The 18,770-nt window shown below is 42.4% G+C and overlaps 1 pseudogene; it reads left to right on the plus strand.

Annotated features, from left to right (window-relative positions):
• The window catches only part of LOC124007993, a 94,168-nt pseudogene that overhangs the window by 21,777 nt on the left and 53,621 nt on the right, over window positions 1-18,770 (plus strand).

Below are 18,770 nucleotides of genomic sequence, written 5' to 3' on the forward strand. Positions count from 1 at the left end.
TGATTGCCCTGGCCACATCTGCAGTCCTCATGCCTAAGGCACGTTCACGCAGTTGAGCAGGGACCCTGGGCATCTTTATTTTGGTGTTTTTCAGAGTCTGTAGAAAGGCCACTTTAGTGTTCTAAGTTTTCATAACTGTGACTTTAATTGTCTTAACAACCGTTCCACAGGTGCATGTTCATTAATTGTTTATGGTTCATTCAACAAGCATGGGAAACAGTGTTTAAACCCTTTACAATGAAGATCTGTGAAGTTATTAGGATTTATTTGGATTTATACGAGTTATCTTTGAAAGACAGTGTCCTGAAAAAGGGACGTTTCTTTTAGTTCTGTACAATGTCGAGTGGTGGGGTTGATAAACCAGACTTGGAGGATCCTCCATCATTTAAATCTCCAGATGAGAGACAATTTCTCTTCCCAATAGATTACTACGGCGATGGACAGAGAGTGGTGGATGAAACATTAACAGTATGTTGCCACGCTCAACGAGAATAGCCTCTGCAGCTGCCAACACCTCAAATATGTTGACACTTTTACACTGACATCACCCCAGTATAACAGAGCAAGATGGAAACGCAAAGAAACAATATCGTCTCCCCTCTCCATTCAAGCAGCCCTTGGCAGCTGATTCTGACCTGGCCAAAGAAATTACAGGAGCGATAGGTAGGCTATTTTTTACAGTCTGGTTTATTGCCGCAGATATGCGCCCGTTCTCTGTGGTTGAGAATAGAGGGTTTCAGCACCTCATGAAAGTGCTCGAGCGACGTTAAGAACCTCCTTCTTTCACCCATTTCAGTAAACAGGCCTGAAATGTCAGCCTGTTTTGGTGGGATGGAGGTTTTTCCTCTCCGGTGACATCTGAAGGAGGCAGTGTCATGGTGCATTCGTAACCAAGTGGGAATTAGGAATTTAACTCCTACGACTGGGATCTTTATGACCGGTCATCACACTCGGAATTCCAACCTTTTAGAGAGCCGACCTGAAGATCACAGTCATGATTTGACCTCGTTTTTTTCCAGAGTTCCCAGTTGTCTTGAATGCACCATAACATCCCAAGCACCCGCTTTCCCGCATGGTGACCTCTGACCTCACCTACTAAGGAAATGGCCTCTGTTACAGTATTTTCGGCAGTTAAATGCAACAACAAAACATTATTTATGAAGAGCAATTTATTAATGGTTTTTTATAAACTCTATATTTGTTTACAAGTGTGATAGCTGTACTTTTGGTTCATAGTTGACACAGCTTGTTGGCCATTAGCCTGTCTGCATTTCTCAACTAATTTCAAATTTAGATTAATGCATTCAACTGGTATTTAAGACTTCACAACTGCTAAATTCCCACCTCCCACGTGGTTACAAACACAGCATCAGAATGGAATGCCAGGAACATTATGAATGGCATTTATTTTTCCCGCTGTACCGAAACAAAACCCTCACTCCAAAACCGCAATACGTACCGAACCTTGGCTTTGGTGAACCATTACACCCCTGCACACTATGAGTTATTGAAAAATGCAGGATACTAAAATCACTTTATTGTATTTGTTTTTTTTCTCCTTACAGCCAGCGCCAGATATAAAATGGGTAGAAAACAGCAAGCCACTTTTCAAAGTGAAGACCAATGTAGCTTCAACAATATACCCTGAAGTATGTCTTCTACCTTCCAACATTAAAACAACTTGTTAAAGCTATTGTAACAAACACCATAAGACATCTGTGTTCTGTATTTCTCTGTCTAGGATCTGCACCTCCACACGTTCTTCCAGCACTGCCAGCTGATAAGGTCCTCCTCAGAGGGCAACCCAGCAGAACTCATCGAGTATCTTAAGACACTTCTGTTGTGAAGCCTCATTTATGCTATCACTTGGTATTGCTGTCTCTCTGACTTCAACCCTCATATATATTTTAACTTCATTTCCTGCTGGTCATGCTCTCTCTGTCTCTCACTCTGAACCCTTTCTCTCTTTCTCGCCATCTCTCTCCCTCCTTCCCTCCCTTCCCTAGTTGCTGCATGCCATGGAGGCTCAGGTGATCATTAAATTCCTCCCCACTGTGCTGATGCAGCTGTTTGAGGTGCTCACCGCGGCAACCAAAGAAGCTCAAGAAATCGCTGTCAACTCCACCCGGTGGAGTCTTGACCCCTGTCCCTATGACGTTATCATGATCTGACCCCATGAAATAGTGACCTAGACATAGTCAGAGTTGTGAATGTGAGTTATAAGTCCGTTGATTTGAAAAGGCCTTTTTTTCTGTTGTCAAATATAACACAACAGTCACTGTACAGGAGTTTGCTGAACGGCACAAACAGATTTGGGACGAGGTTATTTGAAATGTGTTTTTGGAAGCGTTAAAGGATGTAGGTTGAGGAAAGTAACCATAATATTCTAACTCTTCAGTGTGATTATACACGTCGTTTCCCGGTGCCATGCGAAAGGACTGGAAAACTACCTGCGCTCTTTTCTGAAGGTAAAAACGTCAGGCATCACACACACACGACAGTCAGTAATCATTTTGGGGCTCCCGAATGGCGCTGCGGTCTAAGGCACTGCATCTCAATGCTAGAGGTGTCACTACAGACACCCAGGTTTGAATCCAGGCTGTATCACAACCGGCTGTGATTTGGAGTCCCATAGAGCGGCGCACAATTGACCCAGTGTTGTCCGGGGTAGGCCGTCATTGTAAGTAAGAATTTGTTCTTAACTGATTTGCTTAGTTAAATAAAGTTTACATTTAATGAGCAGGATCAATGCCTGATCCTTGCCTTACTGATGAATGTAAAGATGCATTTTCAGTTGAAAGTTACTTCAAGTTCATTCATTTCTCATTTGGGATAATGTTCAACATATCATGGAAAGTGATAATGTGAAGGCTGTGTATTAATACCCATTTCTGTGTTGTGTCCCCAGTATGTGTTTGTGTCTGGGAACTCTGGGAACTCTGGGACCGCTCATGAAGTCCTGGCCACCGCAGTTACAGCCATCGTCAAACAGACAGCAGATTTCAACACCAGCAACAAACTGCTCAAGGTGTGTGTGTGTGTGTGTGTATTTACATCCCCATTAGCTTTTGCAGGAACAGCAGCATGCACACACTTTTTTACTTGTTACATTCAAGCAAAACATGTAAATTCGCATACTGACCAGCAGGTATCACTGCAGCACATGCAACTGAACCAGCCACTTGTTCCTTGAAAGGGAAAATGGATTCCTTACATTCCTGTGTCACTAATAAGCATGTTTAGACAGCCCACCATGTTTTCGAAACAATTACTTTTGCGCAGTTTTCTATTGTCAGTACACCCAGGATTCCTGCACACGAAGCCGGTATTATAAAGCCCGTATTATAGAACCCATTGATGTTTTTTGATGTTTTCAGACTGTTGATAGGATCTTTCTTAGGAAGGATGCATCCCTAATGGGATCGCATTCCCTTTATACTACTTTTGACAAGGGCATTATGCAGGCCTCTGGCCCGAGGTAGTGCACTATGAAGTAATAGGGTGGCAATCGGGACGCTATCTAAATGTTTCACAATTGAGCAGTAGGTCCAACTTCTTCTGTCCCTCTTCTTTTCTAGTATTCTTGGTTCCTCTTTGAGACAATGGCCAAATCCATGGCCCAGTACCTCCAGAAGAGCAACAGGATCAAGGTTGGTGCACGTTCTATTCTGAATAGTGGTTTATCTTGTGTCCCACATCTAACACACCCACACAAAACAGCCATCCCTGACAAGCCCTCAGGTGGAGAGGAACAGTTAGCATTCTTTATATGCAAATATTTATCATGTGGCGCTGCAGTGTTACATTTCACACTCTTTCAACACTGCAAAAAATGTGGCAATGAACACTTCCTCATTCTACAGATATGCAAAGTTCATTTGGTGATAAGGATATTCCTGCTTGTACTCCTATCTTGGCAACAGTTTAGTAACAGGCCCAGTAAAATCCAGACTGAAGCCTTTACTGCAGATAAACTAAGGTTGCATAATATTTCCGAGTACATTTGAGGATTTTACAAGTTGTGCACATTTTAGTGAGTCATGTTTAATCTCTTAGGCATCCAGCTGTGGTGAAAGAAATCTATTTCTCAATGACCAGAAGAGCACACTTGTTCCTTCCTCCCATCCTATTGGTTAATATAAGATTAGTTTATCTGTAGTTGGGGCGAATCAGAACCACAAATCCACACACTTTATACCCATAGAACATCCATTGAGCTCAATTGGAAAATTGCCTTCCCCAAGTTAAGATTCAGCCCTTATTGAACTGAATTGTCGCTCGGCCCAGAGGTTCACGTGCCCCGGGTCACCATCTTGTCGACATCTATAAATGAGTGTGTTGTGTTCTACCAGATGCCCTGTGCCCAGAGGTTTCCAGACAGTTTCCACCAGGTGCTCCAGTCCTTGCTATTGTCCATCATGCCTCACATCACCATCTGCCATGTTGAGATCCCAGAGGAGGCCCGCTGTGTCAACCTCAGCCTGGCTGGCTTCATCAAGGTCAGGCCCCCATACAGTGCCTGAAACATACATTACAGGCCCCCATACATTACCTGAACCATACACTACAAGCCCCCATACATTGCCTGAACCATACACTACAGGCCCACATACACTACCTGACCCCATACATTACAGTACCTGAACCATACACTACATGCCCCCATACATTACAGTACCTGAACCATTCACTACATGCCCCCATACATTACAGTACCTGAACCATTCACTACATGCCCCCATACATTACAGTACCTGAACCATACACTACATGCCCCCATACATTACAGTACCTGAACCATTCACTACATGCCCCCATACATTACAGTACCTGAACCATTCACTACATGCCCCCACACATTACAGTACCTGAACCATTCACTACATGCCCCCATACATTACAGTACCTGAACCATTCACTACATGCCCCCATACATTACAGTACCTGAACCATTCACTACATGCCCCCATACATTACAGTACCTGAACCATTCACTACATGCCCCCATACATTACAGTACCTGAACCATTCACTACATGCCCCCATACATTACAGTACCTGAACCATTCACTACATGCCCCCATACATTACAGTACCTGAACCATTCACTACATGCCCCCATACATTACAGTACCTGAACCATTCACTACATGCCCCCATACATTACAGTACCTGAACCATTCACTACATGCCCCCATACATTACAGTACCTGAACCATACACTACAAGCCCCCATACATTGCCTGAACCATACACTACAGGCCCACATACACTGCCTGAACCATACACTACAGGCCCCCATACATTACAGTACCTGAACCATACACTACATGCCCCCATACATTACAGTACCTGAACCATACGCTAATGGACGGACATAATACAAAATACACTATTGCTGTTCTGAAAAAGGAATACTGTTGATATGAGGTCTTTGTTAAAGACCAAACTCCCTTCTGAAACTCGCGATAATGTGTGGTGAATTCAGTGTACGTGTAAGTGAGGTGTTGTATATGAAAGATGTCCTTGGTGTGCTTAGTTGGTTATCCCTGTCTTCTTAATGCCTTGATCTGTGTTTGTCTCCATAGCGCTGTCTGACCTTTATGAACAGAGGCCATATGTCTTCAGCCGGGTCAACGACTGACTACATGTGTGCCTTCACACTCAAAGACCCCAAGGTACTCGACGCCAACAACAGTACCAACCACAGTACCTCTTAAATTGTTGATCATTTTATTATATACACGTGTATTATATAGGTCCTGTACCATAACCCTTCTGCTATTGTCGATCATGTATCATAAATTTAACTTGGGAACTAAAACAGCCTGCTGTACAGGTTTCTATAGACAGTAGATGCACATTGACTGTGGGAAATGTGCCCTGCATAGAAAATAAGAGTGTGCTATAATGGATCATGAATGATAATAGTATAATTATACAGGCTATACACCTGACTACCGTAACACATGGAACTGTAACTAAGTAAAACTTATACTCTGTTATTGTATCTGATTAACCACATGAGTTCATAAGAAGGGATTGTGTGACACGGACAAGGAGTAATTAAAGTTAATGAACACCATTCCAACTAGGAAGAAACGAATGGGTTGGGGACTGTGTAAACACATAAGGTCGTTAACCTAGCGTTGAACCTACAGAAACTCAGGAAGTGTACCCTTTTAATCTGTGCTGTGATTTGTTGAGTCAACTCAACTGGCATTAGAAAAAATCCATTCCATTGCATGAGCCACATCAGTTAGCATCATTTGAATGAACATTCTACATTACCATGGCAATCCAGCATCCGTTGATAGAACATTCCAAAATACCATGGACATGATTGCATCCCAATACCAGACAGCCATTGTGAGTACACAGTACCAGTCAATTGCCAGGGTTAGGGATTCCATGTCTGTTCTGTTCATTCTCATTTCTAGGCGTGCCACACACAACCATCTATTACTGAGGTGCAGAACTCTGGCCTTGTTCTGCAGTTTATGCTGGTTTTCCTTTCTCCCTGGTCACTTAAAGGGAAACTTCACCACTTTTCAACCTCATATTCATCCTCAATACGAGTTTGAAAAGTGGTGAAATTTCCCTTTAATGTATCAATTAATGTAACTGATGGAAAAAAACGACTTGCAGTACAAGGACCCTTGAGGATCAAGTCTAATACAGAGCAGACCATGTGGAGTCTAGCAAAAGGGGGGTTGTTAAATTAATTATATGAATGATATTTACCCATTTATATTCTGGTAATAGTACTGCATGATATGTTCATTTGTTTCTCCTCCCTCTTGTTTTCCTTTTGGTTGTCAGATTTTATTTCGTACGCGACGGAGCTTTTTGGCGCAACAGGTAGGTGATGCCTCCATAACATCAACCGCCACGTTTGCAGTTTGAACGCCAACTGAGTCGGCATGCAACTAACCCACTTCTGCTACCTCCTTCTATCCAGGAAACTCCTAAACTCTTCATGATTGCTAAAATCCGAACCGCCTGCTTGGACCAATGTTTTGTTGTAGCCTGGAGATTGAACGAGGAAATCAAATTACTTTTCTCTGTTTGATGTTTTGACTGACGATTTCAGACGAGGGGAGAGTATGTATTGCTGCCGCTGCATGAGGGACTGCTACCACACACACTCTGTCTATTCCTCTCTTCCATTCTCTCTCTCTCGTTCTCACTCTCTATTCAACTCTTCCATTCTCTCTCTCTCTCTTTCTCTCTCTCTCGTTCTCGCTCTCTATTCAACTCTTCCATTCTCTCTCTCTTTCTCTCTCTCTCTCTCGTTCTCGCTCTCTATTCAACTCTTCCATTTCCTCTCTCCCTTGTTGGCTGCTTTTCCTTCACTCTAGTCCAACTCATCCCAAACCATCTCAATTGGGTTGAGGTTGGGTGATTTGTGAAGGCCAGGTCATCTGATACAGGACTCCATCAGTCTCCTTATTGGTCAAATAGCCCTTACACAGCCTGGAGGTGTGTTGGGTCATTGTCCTGTTGAATAACAAATGATAGTCCCACTAAGCGCAAACCAGTAGGATAATGTATTGATGCAGAATGCTGTGGTAGACATGCTGGTTAAGTGTGCCTTGAATTCTAAATAAATCACAGATAGTGTCACCATAGTGTCACCAGCAAAGCAACCCCTCCATGCTTCACGGTGGGAACCACACATGCGGAGATCATACAGTGCCTTGCGAAAGTATTCGGCCCCCTTGAACTTTGCGACCTTTTGCCACATTTCAGGCTTCAAACATAAAGTTATAAAACTGTATTTTTTTGTGAAGAATCAACAAGTGGGACACAATCATGAAGTGGAACGACATTTATTGGATATTTCAAACTTTTTTAACAAATCTAAAACTGAAAAATTGGGTGTGCAAAATGATTCAGTCCCTTTACTTTCAGTGCAGCAAACTCTCCCCAGAAGTTCAGTGAGGATCTCTGAATGATCCAATGTTGACCTAAATGACTAATGATGATAAATACAATCCACCTGTGTGTAATCAAGTCTCCGTATAAATGCACCTGCACTGTGATAGTCTCAGAGGTCCGTTAAAAGCGCAGAGAGCATCATGAAGAACAAGGAACACACCAGGCAGGTCCGAGATACTGTTGTGAAGAAGTTTAAAGCCGGATTTGGATACAAAAAGATTTCCCAAGCTTTAAACATCCCAAGGAGCACTGTGCAAGCAATAATATTGAAATGGAAGGAGTATCAGACCACTGCAAATCTACCAAGACCTGGCCGTCCCTCTAAACTTTCAGCTCATACATGGAGAAGACTGATCAGAGATGCAGCCAAGAGGCCCATGATCACTCTGGATGAACTGCAGAGATGGGAGACTCTGTCCATAGGACAACAATCAGTCGTATATTGCACAAATCTGGCCTTTATGGAAGAGTGGCAAGAAGAAAGCCATTTCTTAAAGATATCCATAAAAAGTGTCGTTTAAAGTTTGCCACAAGCCACCTGGGAGACACACCAAACATGTGGAAGAAGGTGCTCTGGTCAGATGAAACCAAAATTGAACTTTTTGGCAACAATGCAAAACATTATGTTTGGCATAAAAGCAACACAGCCCATCACCCTGAACACACCATCCCCACTGTCAAACATGGTGGTGGCAGCATCATGGTTTGGGCCTGCTTTTCTTCAGCAGGGACAGTGAAAATGGTTAAAAGTGATGGGAAGATGGATGGAGCCAAATACAGGACCATTCTGGAAGAAAACCTGATGGAGTCTGCAAAAGACCTGAGACTGGGACGGAGATTTGTCTTCCAACAAGACAATGATCTGAAACATAAAGCAAAATCTACAATGGAATGGTTAAAAAATAAACATATCTAGGTGTTAGAATGGCCAAGTCAAAGTCCAGACCTGAATCCAATTGAGAATCTGTGGAAAGAACTGAAAACTGCTGTTCACAAATGCTCTCCATCCAACCTCACTGAGCTCGAGCTGTTTTGCAAGGAGGAATGGGAAACAATGTCAGTCTCTCGATGTGCAAAACTGATAGACATACCCCATGCGACTTACAGCTGTAATCGCAGCAAAAGGTGGCGCTACAAAGTATTAACTTAAGGGGGCTGAATAATTTTGCACGCCCAATTTTTCAGTTTTTGATTTGTTAAAAAAGTTTGAAATATCCAATAAATGTCGTTCCACTTCATGATTGTGTCCCACTTGTTGTTGATTCTTCACAAAAAAATACAGTTTTATTTCTTTATGTTTGAAACCTGAAATGTGGCAAAAGGTCGCAAAGTTCGAGGGGGCCGAATACTTTCGCAATGCACTGTACATGTAGAAAGTGTTCATGGTCTCACAGGTGTTTCTGATTTTCCTGGTTAGAAGGTGGTGGTGTTTCCCTGGTTAGAAGGTGGTGGTGTTTCCCTGGTTAGAAGGTGGTGGTGTTTCCCTGGTTAGAAGGTGGTGGTGGTGGTGGTGGTTCCCTGGTTAGAAGGTGGTGGTGGTGGTGGTGGTTCCCTGGTTAGAAGGTGGTGGTGGTGGTGGTGGTTCCCTGGTTAGAAGGTGGTGGTGGTGGTGGTGGTTCCCTGGTTAGAAGGTGGTGGTGGTGGTGGTTCCCTGGTTAGAAGGTGGTGGTGGTGGTGGTTCCCTGGTTAGAAGGTGGTGGTGGTGGTGGTTCCCTGGTTAGAAGGTGGTGGTGTTTTGCATTGGAGAAAAATGTTGCAGAGTCAATGTGTTCAACATGTGATGTTGTCGCATTTCTCCCTGTAGTTTGTCAGGCATGTCATTCCATGAGTGAAACAGGATATCTACCATGTCACTTGAATGCTACCATTCAGTCCCATGTTAAAGAGATTGGTTGATTGAAATCATAGATGCACCCCTATATATTAAAGCAGGGCAGACTGCACCTGTTGCTATAGTACCCGTGTGTATTTCCTATGCAGTGCATCACGTTGGGTATTGGGACGGTGACATGTTTATTTTGATTTGGCTCTGTACTTCGGATTTGAAATGATACAATTACTATGAGGTTAAAGTGCAGAATGTCAGCTTTAATTTGAGGGCATTTTCATCCATATCAGGTAAACAGTTTAGAAATCGCAGCTCTTTTTATACATGCCCCCCCCTCCCCAATTTTAGCAGACTAAAAGTATGGGGACAAATTCACGTATGTTTATTAAAGTAGTCAAAAGTGTAGTGCTTGGTCACATATTCATAGCACGCAGTGACTACATCAAGCTTGTGAATCTACAAATGAGTTGGATGCATTTCCTGTTTGTTTTGGTTGTGTTTTGGATTATTTTGTGGTCAATAGAAATGAATGGCAAAGAATGCATTGTGTCATTTTGGGGTCATTTGTTTGTGTAAATAAGAATAGAATATGTTTCTGAACACTTCTGCATTCATGTGTATTCTACCATGATTACAGATAGTCCTGAATGAATCGTGAATGATGATGAATGAGAAAGTTACAGACGATTAGATAGCAACCACAATAATGTGGATGTGTTTAGAAACATATTTTAAAAAATTGCTCCAAAATTCTTTATTTTTATTTACAAAAAAATTGCTCCTCTCACATAGATCATAACCCCCAAGACATTCTAACCTCTCATCATTTCAATAACAGGGGAGGTTCTCTTGTTTTTGCACAAGCTTGATGGGGGTTATGATATTTATGCCAATATTTATGGTTCTAACTTACAAAATGTGCTGTAATTTCTAAACTCATCATTATTGACAATTTATTCAGGATTATCCCAATACTTTTGGAGCTCAAATGGCCAGGAAATAGGCTGTGATTAGCATCCACCATGTTGAATGACCCCAGAATGCCTGACTGTTAAGAACCACTGAGGGAGGTGGCCAGAACAGGTCAGGCAGTGAGGAGGAATGGATGACTGAGAACAAGGTGAGGAGGAAGTGCAGACAGACAGACAGACAGACAGACAGACAGACAGACAGACAGACAGACAGACAGACAGACAGACAGACAGACAGACAGACAGACAGACAGACAGACAGACAGACAGACAGACAGACAGACAGACAGACAGACAGACAGACAGACAGACAGACAGACAGACAGACAGAAAAAACTCAAATTACGCAACAGTAGGATTCTATTTGGCACATTGTGGTTTTTGACTCATCCATCTGAAGTTGGAACTGAGCCAATAAAACAACTTGGGCAAAGAGAAATATCTCTAGCTTTCCGCTCCAGAGCTTTCCAGTCCGCTGTAGTCGTACTATTTTCCTCCCTCGAGCTGGATGGTGGCTCTCCACGTCGTCCATTAATACACTGATGTAGAAGGAAAAAGGGCATAGAAAAAAATGGGAATTAACTGTTTCCTCAATTGTATGTGTTAGTCAAGCACATTGCCAATATTATTTTGTAGTTAGCTCCTGGAGTGAGGAGTGTTCACTGTCTCTCCTGAATCAAGATAAGAAAGTAGTCTGTTATGCAAATCCATACTGTATCAGCCATGTAGATGCAAATAGCCAAGCATTGTGTTTGCGATAAAGGCCAGCTTTCGAATAGTGTTCCTCTCATCGTACAGTAGATGCGTTTTGGTTGACATGAGCTGTGATAGTGTCAGATGGTAGTGTTGACCAGTATGTTATGTGTAGTGCTGAGCGATTCGTGCTTATTGAAGTCAGTTCGATTTCGGTTAGATTATTAAAAAACAATCACCGATTTCGGTTTAGATTATTTGGGTTGAAGGCTGTAACAGCACAGAATAAAACAATGAATAAAAATCCCATGATGGTAGTGACTGTCCATTACTGCTTATCACTTACTAACCATCATTTATTCACTTCACTTTACTTTACTTTAATAAAATACTATAGTTGTTGAGTATATTACATTTGTTTTATTGATGACTTTATTTTTTCATTCCAAGTCATTGTCTCATCTCTATAGAGCTGCTTCCTATGTTTTCTGACAAAAACACTATTTTGTAGTTCTTCAAAGTAAATAATGCATACTTTTATCACTGCTGAATACCACCTATCAATCACATTGATCATGTACATTGGCCTGTTGGAATCTACAACGCCCTACTAAGTTGCACAGTTCATGTGTTAGTCAAGCACATTGCCACTTATTTTGTAGTTAGCTCCTTAGCTTAGGCATCATTACGACAAAGGTAGTTAGTTACAGTGTTTATCCGACGTCTGAATTGGCCGTGTGGCGTTTACGGGTATGGGGCCTCTGCAGAACCCATGGGATTTATACAATTAATGACAGCTATAACTTAAGATTGTTGGAAAACCTGTCAAATTATAATAACTTAATTATTAACTTGATGTTACTCTATTCATCCCCCCTATTCAGAACCAGCAGGCCCGGATCTGTCTGCTGTACCTTCCACTGCTTGAGCTGCTCTACCAGAACCTCAAGCAGCTGTCTGCCCAGCGGCACACCACCAGCCCTGGCCTGGGCTTCACCGTGAGTCCCTCCACCCCTGGGGGTCCTGACTTACTCTAGCTAGTCTCATGATATATCAATCATATATTGACGTTTTGGAGTTTTAACTGAAAATGTTAATTGGTATTTCAGTTAGTTTCCTGAATTTACTGAAATGAAATTGATCCCAACCCTATGGTTGTCCCTTGCTTTTGCAGGGTTCCAGAGATGACTTGAGATCAACCAGCTCGATGGACAGCCGCAGGACCAGCACGGCCATCGATAAAGTCCACGGTCAGTGGGACATCTGTCCTCAAAGTGTTAACCCCTCATCGCTGTGTGTTTGCCTGTACGGTAGAGCAGGTGAGCAGACCCATTAGAATGGCATCATGTCCCATCAAAATGTTGCTCTGATGTTTTTGAACCAAAACATCAGAGCAATAATACATTATTGTCCATTTGGTTAGAACATAAATTCTCCTTCTTGCTTTTTCCCCCAAACCCACACACCACAGGAGGCTGGTGAGGGGAGGACGTGTGGAATGGAGTAAGTAAATGGAACAGTATTATATACATGGAAACCAGAGGATCTCTTGAAACCATCTGTTTCATACAATTCCATCCAACCCGTCCTCCCCAATTAAGGTGCCACACACATCAAGAAGCACAGGGTCAACCACAGAGCAGCGCCTATATTTTTTGCTGTTAAATGGCTTGCTCGAGGGCACAATGGTAGTGTTAGTAATGACACAAGAGGCCCATTCAATCTCTACTTTTTCTGTATCACATGGCATAGGGCTTGAACCAGCAACCTTTCTAACCAGTCCACCTCTATAACCTCTGGGCTACCTACCGCCCACAAAATGAATTTGAGAAGCTATGTCAACATGTTTCTTTGTTCTCCCCAGGTCCAGGAAATAAGAATGGCCACCCGGTGAGGAGGGAGGACTCCAGAGGATCTCTGTTCATAGACCCTGGCACTCCAGACAGCTTTTAGGTACGAGACAGAGGGAGGGTGGTGGATTGGCCAATACAAATCAAACAGAAACAGAGGTGGTGTCCTAAATGGCACCCTATTCCCCATATAGTGCACTACTTTTGTCCAGGGCCCATAGGGTAGTGTACTATAACGGGACTAGGATGCCACATGGGACACAACCAGAGAGAATGCCCTGGGCATTGTTCAGTAGGGAACATCGTAGCAATAGTCAAATATTGAATTTGATGTTTCACATCCTGCTCTTTTTTTTAAATAAACATGGTTCTTATACCATGTTTTCTCACTCTGTGGTCAGACAGACAGAGAGAGAGACACAGAGAGACAGCAGCCTCATCTCTGTTGTTTTTTCCAGTCACATATTGACGCTTGGGTCTTTCTCAAACACTTGAGGGCCGTTATATACTATAACTGTTGGTTCACATAGTTAAAAAGATACTATCCAGTGTCTTGACTCTGTGCCAGCTTCCTAGAAACATGTTGGATTGAGATCAGATGAAGAAAACCAGTCATGTAATAAGACAAGAGCAGATGTCAATCTGCTTTCAATCATCCTTTTTCTTACTCATGGAATGACTGAGTGCCACACTCAGCTTCTAATGATTATATTTCTTACTCTGTGGTATGAATTAAAGCCACTTGTTCTCAGTTGTGTTTTTTCTTCCTCTGTGGTGTTTTTCACTCAGCTTCACAGAAGGGCCACTGAGGTGAGACAAACAGACAGAGAGAGCCTGATCTCATGTTTTTTTCCCCGACAGATATTGTCAGATTTTGTATTCGAAATGTAACGTATGATTTTAGTTGAAAGTTTACATTTTAGGATTGTATTTAAGAGAGAGGAGGGTTAATACTGCCATGTTTTCTTCCTCTGTGGTGTCCCTCCCTGCCACTGTTTCTGACACCATGTTTTCTTCCTCTGTGGTGTATTGTCCTCCAGCTTCACCGGCGGGGCTCCACTATGAGCAGCAGTACTACTCTCCCTCCCATAGGCAGACTGGGCCACTATGAAATCAAAGGACTGCTGCTGTGTTTTCTTCACATCGTCAGGACCGTCTCAGAAGGTCAGCCAACACAACATTACATACGCCTAGAGCACTGTATTATACTATAGGATTATCCAGAGATCCTATGAAATTATTTATTGTTAAAGAATTATTATTGAGTTGTATATGTAATTCTATGGTAATGTATGTATATCTATGGACAGCAACACTGTTGCTTTTTTTAGTACGGTGTAGATCTGTACCTAAAATGGTTTTATGATACATACCTAGATACTGTATGAATACTTTATATTATATGGGGTTTTTCCCCAATATTATACAGGCATAATAATAGAATATGTATCTACACATTTTCATTGACTCCCTCATTTGTAGAATTTCTGACTGTTATGTTGTTTTAGCGGACATGGGTAACATTCCAAATGGCACTGGCCTGGTCATTGTGTAATTTTCTGGGTATTGTTTCCTGTTGGCCTGCTTGGTGACTCAGTGTCTATCTCTCTCCTGTTGTGTCTCTGTCTCTAGACACACTGCTGGCCTACTGGAACAAGGTCAACCCTCAGGACATCATCAACTTCCTCAGTCTACTGGAGTGAGTACACACAACCTCTGAGTGGATGCAGGATTACAATAGATTCTATTCTACAGTGCCTTCGGAAAGTATTCAGACCCCTTGACTTTCCACATTTACCTTACACACTTATCTTGCAGCCTAAAATGGATTAAATAAAACATTTTCCTCAATCTACACAAAATAACCCATAGTGTCAAAGCGAAAACAGTTTTGTTTTCACATTTATTAAAAATTAAAAATAAATATACAAGTATTCAGACCCTTTGCTATGAGACTTGAAATTGAGCTCAGGTGCATCCTGTTACCATTGATCATCCTTGAGATGTTTCTATAACTTGGAGTCCACCTGTGGTAAATTCATTTGATTGGACATGATTTGGAAAGGCACACACTGGTCTATATAAGGTCCCACAGTTGACATTGCATGTCAGAGCAAAAACCAAGCCATGAGGTCGAAGGAATTGTCTGTAGAGCTCCGAGACAGGATTGTGTCGAGGCACAGATCTGGGGAAGGGTACCAAAACATTTCTGCAGCATTGAAGATCCCCAGGAACACAGTGGCCTCCATCATTCTTAAATGGAAGACATTTGAAACCACCAAGACCCTACTTAGATCTGGCTTCCTGGCCAAACTGAGCAATTGGGAGAGAAGGGCCTTGGTCAGGGTGGTGACCAAGAATCCGATGGTCACTCTCCTCTGTAGAGATGGGAGAACCTTCCAGAAGGACAACCATCTCTGCAGCACTCCACCAATCAGGCCCTATGGTAGAGTGGCCAGACAGAAGCCACTTCTCAGTAAAAGGCACATGACAGCCTGCTTGGAGTTTGCCAAAAGGCACCTAAAGACTCTCAGACCATGCCAAACTAAATTCTTTAGCCTGAATGCCAAGCGTCATGTCTGGAGGAAACCTAGCTCCATACCTACGGTAAAGCAAGCATGGTAGTGGCAGCATCATGCTGTGTGGATGTTTTTCAGAGGCAGGAACTGGGAGACTAGTCAGGATCGAGGGAAAGCTGAACAGAACAAAGTACAGAGATCCTTGATGAAAACCTGCTCAGGACCTCGGACTGGGGCGAAAGTTCACCTTCCCCAACAGGACAACGACCTTAAGCACACAGCCAAGACAACGCAGGAGTGGCTTTGGGACAAGTCCCTGAATGTTCTTGAGTGTGCGGCAATACTCCCCATCCAACCTGAATGGGGGAAACTCCCCAAATACAGGTGTGCCAAGCTTGTAGCGTCATTCCAAAGAAAGAAAATAACTGTTTTTAAAAACCTATTGCTTTTTTATTATTAACCAGAGTGTCGATTGACGAGGGGGAAAAACTATTTATTTTTAGAGTAAGTCTAACTAAACGAAAAAAGTCAAGGGGTCTGATTACTTTCCAAATGCAATGTATTGAGGGTGTGTTTATAAATTCACTCTGGAGTTCGAGTGCGCTCAAAGCGTGCTCTCGTCGTTCCTAAATTCATTGTTCTCAGATTGTGCATTCGTAAATTCAAAGCGTTTCGATCTTGGAGCGTTCAGAGCGCACACTGGACACTAGCCAAGGAGTAGGGTTGATCCAAGCGTTCTGACCTCACAACAGCAGTCAAGCATTTCGCTACACCCACAATAGCATCTGCTAAACACGTGTATGTGACCAATCTGATTTGATTTGCAGCACCCAAGCTAACTGGCTAAAGTTGGCTAGCTTGCTAGCTACTTCCAGACACAAATGAGAGAATACCTCACTCTGACCATTTTACTCACCCTAGCACCCTGGCTGGTTAGGCTGTTTTCATGTTAGCATTGGTTATGTCAACCATTTCATTCAGTTTTTTGGCCGATGTTTACTTTCACCTGTCATAACAACCGAGTTTAAGGTGTTTTGTAAATTCCTAAAATATCCTGCACTCTGCCACTCTCAAACCAGATTGCAATGAAATTGGAGCAGATAGCCAGAGTGAATTAGTCACCCTTAGTCTACTGGAGTGAGTACAGCACAGGAGGTTGGTGGCACCTTTAATTGGGGAGGATGGGTTTGTGGTAATGGCTGGAGCGGAATAAATGGAATGGTATAAAATACATCAAACATATGGTTTGATGTCATTCCATTCACTCCGTTCCAGACATTATGAGGCCTCCCCTCAGAAGCCTCCACTGGAGTACAGAAAACATCCGTGTGGATGCAAGACTAGAATATAATAGGTTCTCCTCTCCTGTGTGAATGTAGGATTAGATTAGTACATTTTCCTGATTACACACCCTGAGCTGTAGTTACAGTGAAGCCCTAAAACTCATCAATTGTCACATTAAAAAGTCTGTGTTTGTGAACAGGAAGTCATTTGTCAACAAAAACATGTTATTAATGGCAAGTTCGATAGAATTACAGCCTTAGGACAAACAGTCGAAGTCGGATGTTTAGATACACCAGCAAAATATTTAAACTCAGTTTTTCATAATTCCTGACATGCAATCCTAGTTGCCTACTACAAGGTTCTCAAAATAAGTTGGATGAATTTTGACCCATTCCTCCTGTAACTGAGTCAGGTTTGTAGGCCTCCTTGCTTGCACACACTTTTTCAGTTCTGCCCACAGATTTGCTATAGGATTGAAGTCGGGGCTTTGTAATTGCAATTCCAATAGCTAGAGTTTGTTGTGCTTAAGCCAATATACCAACATAATTTTCTTTCCTCATGATGCCGTCTATTTTGTGAAGTAGACCATTCCCTCCTTCAGTAAAGCACCCCCACAACATGATGCTGCCACCCCTGTGCATCGCGGTTGGGATGGTGTTCCCCCATTTTCTTCCTCATTATGGCCAAACAGTTCTATTTTTGTTTCAACAGACCAGAAGACATTTGAAAAAAGTACGATCTTTGTCCCCATGTGCAGTTGCAAATGGTAGTCTGGCTTTTTTATGGTGGTTTTGGAGCAGTAACTTCTTTGCTGAGCAGCCTTCCAGGTTACATTGATATAGGACTCGTTTTACTGTGGATATAGATACTTTCGAACCTGTTTCCTCCAGCATCTTCACAAGGTCTTTTGCTATTACTCTGGGATTGATTTGCACTTTTTGCATCAAAGTATGTTCATCTCTAGGAGACAGAACGTGTCTCCTTCCTGAGCGGTAGGATGACTGCGTGGTCCCATGGTGTTTAAGCTTGCGTACTATTGTTTGTACAGACGAACATGGTACCTACAGGCGTTTGGAAATTTATCCCAATGATGAACCAGACTTGTGGAGGTCTATACATTTTTTTCTGAGGTCTTGGCTGATTTCTTTTGATTTCCCCATGATGTCAAGCAAAGAGACACAGAGTTTGAAGGTAGGCCTTGAAGTACATCCACAGGTACACCTCCAATTGACTCAAATGATGTCAATTAGCCTATCAGAAGCTTCTAAAGCCATGACATTTTCTGGAATTTTCCAAGCTGTTTAAAGTCACAGTCAACTTGGTGTATGTAAACGTCTGACCCACTGGAATTGTGATCCAGCGAATTGAAATAATCTGCCTGTAAACAATTGTTGGAAAATCTACTTGTGTCATGCACAAAGTAGATGTCCTAACCGACTTGTCAATCCTATAGTTTGTTAACAAGAAATTTGTGGAGTGGTTGAAAAACGAGTTTTAATGACCCCAACCTAATTATATGTAAACTTCCGACTTCAACTGTATTTGTCCATCTGCGGAAGCCTCTGAACGTAAAATGTTATGTTGGGTTGATGATTAACACTTTATAGCTGAGGGTTTTTGTTCTCAAGTTTTTTTTCTCTGTCATACAGTAGGCTAACCTATAACTGTCACTTATCAAGTGAGT

The sequence above is a fragment of the Oncorhynchus gorbuscha genome, linkage group LG21, assembly GCF_021184085.1.
Source record: "Oncorhynchus gorbuscha isolate QuinsamMale2020 ecotype Even-year linkage group LG21, OgorEven_v1.0, whole genome shotgun sequence".
NCBI classification, from domain to species: Eukaryota; Metazoa; Chordata; class Actinopteri; order Salmoniformes; family Salmonidae; genus Oncorhynchus; species Oncorhynchus gorbuscha.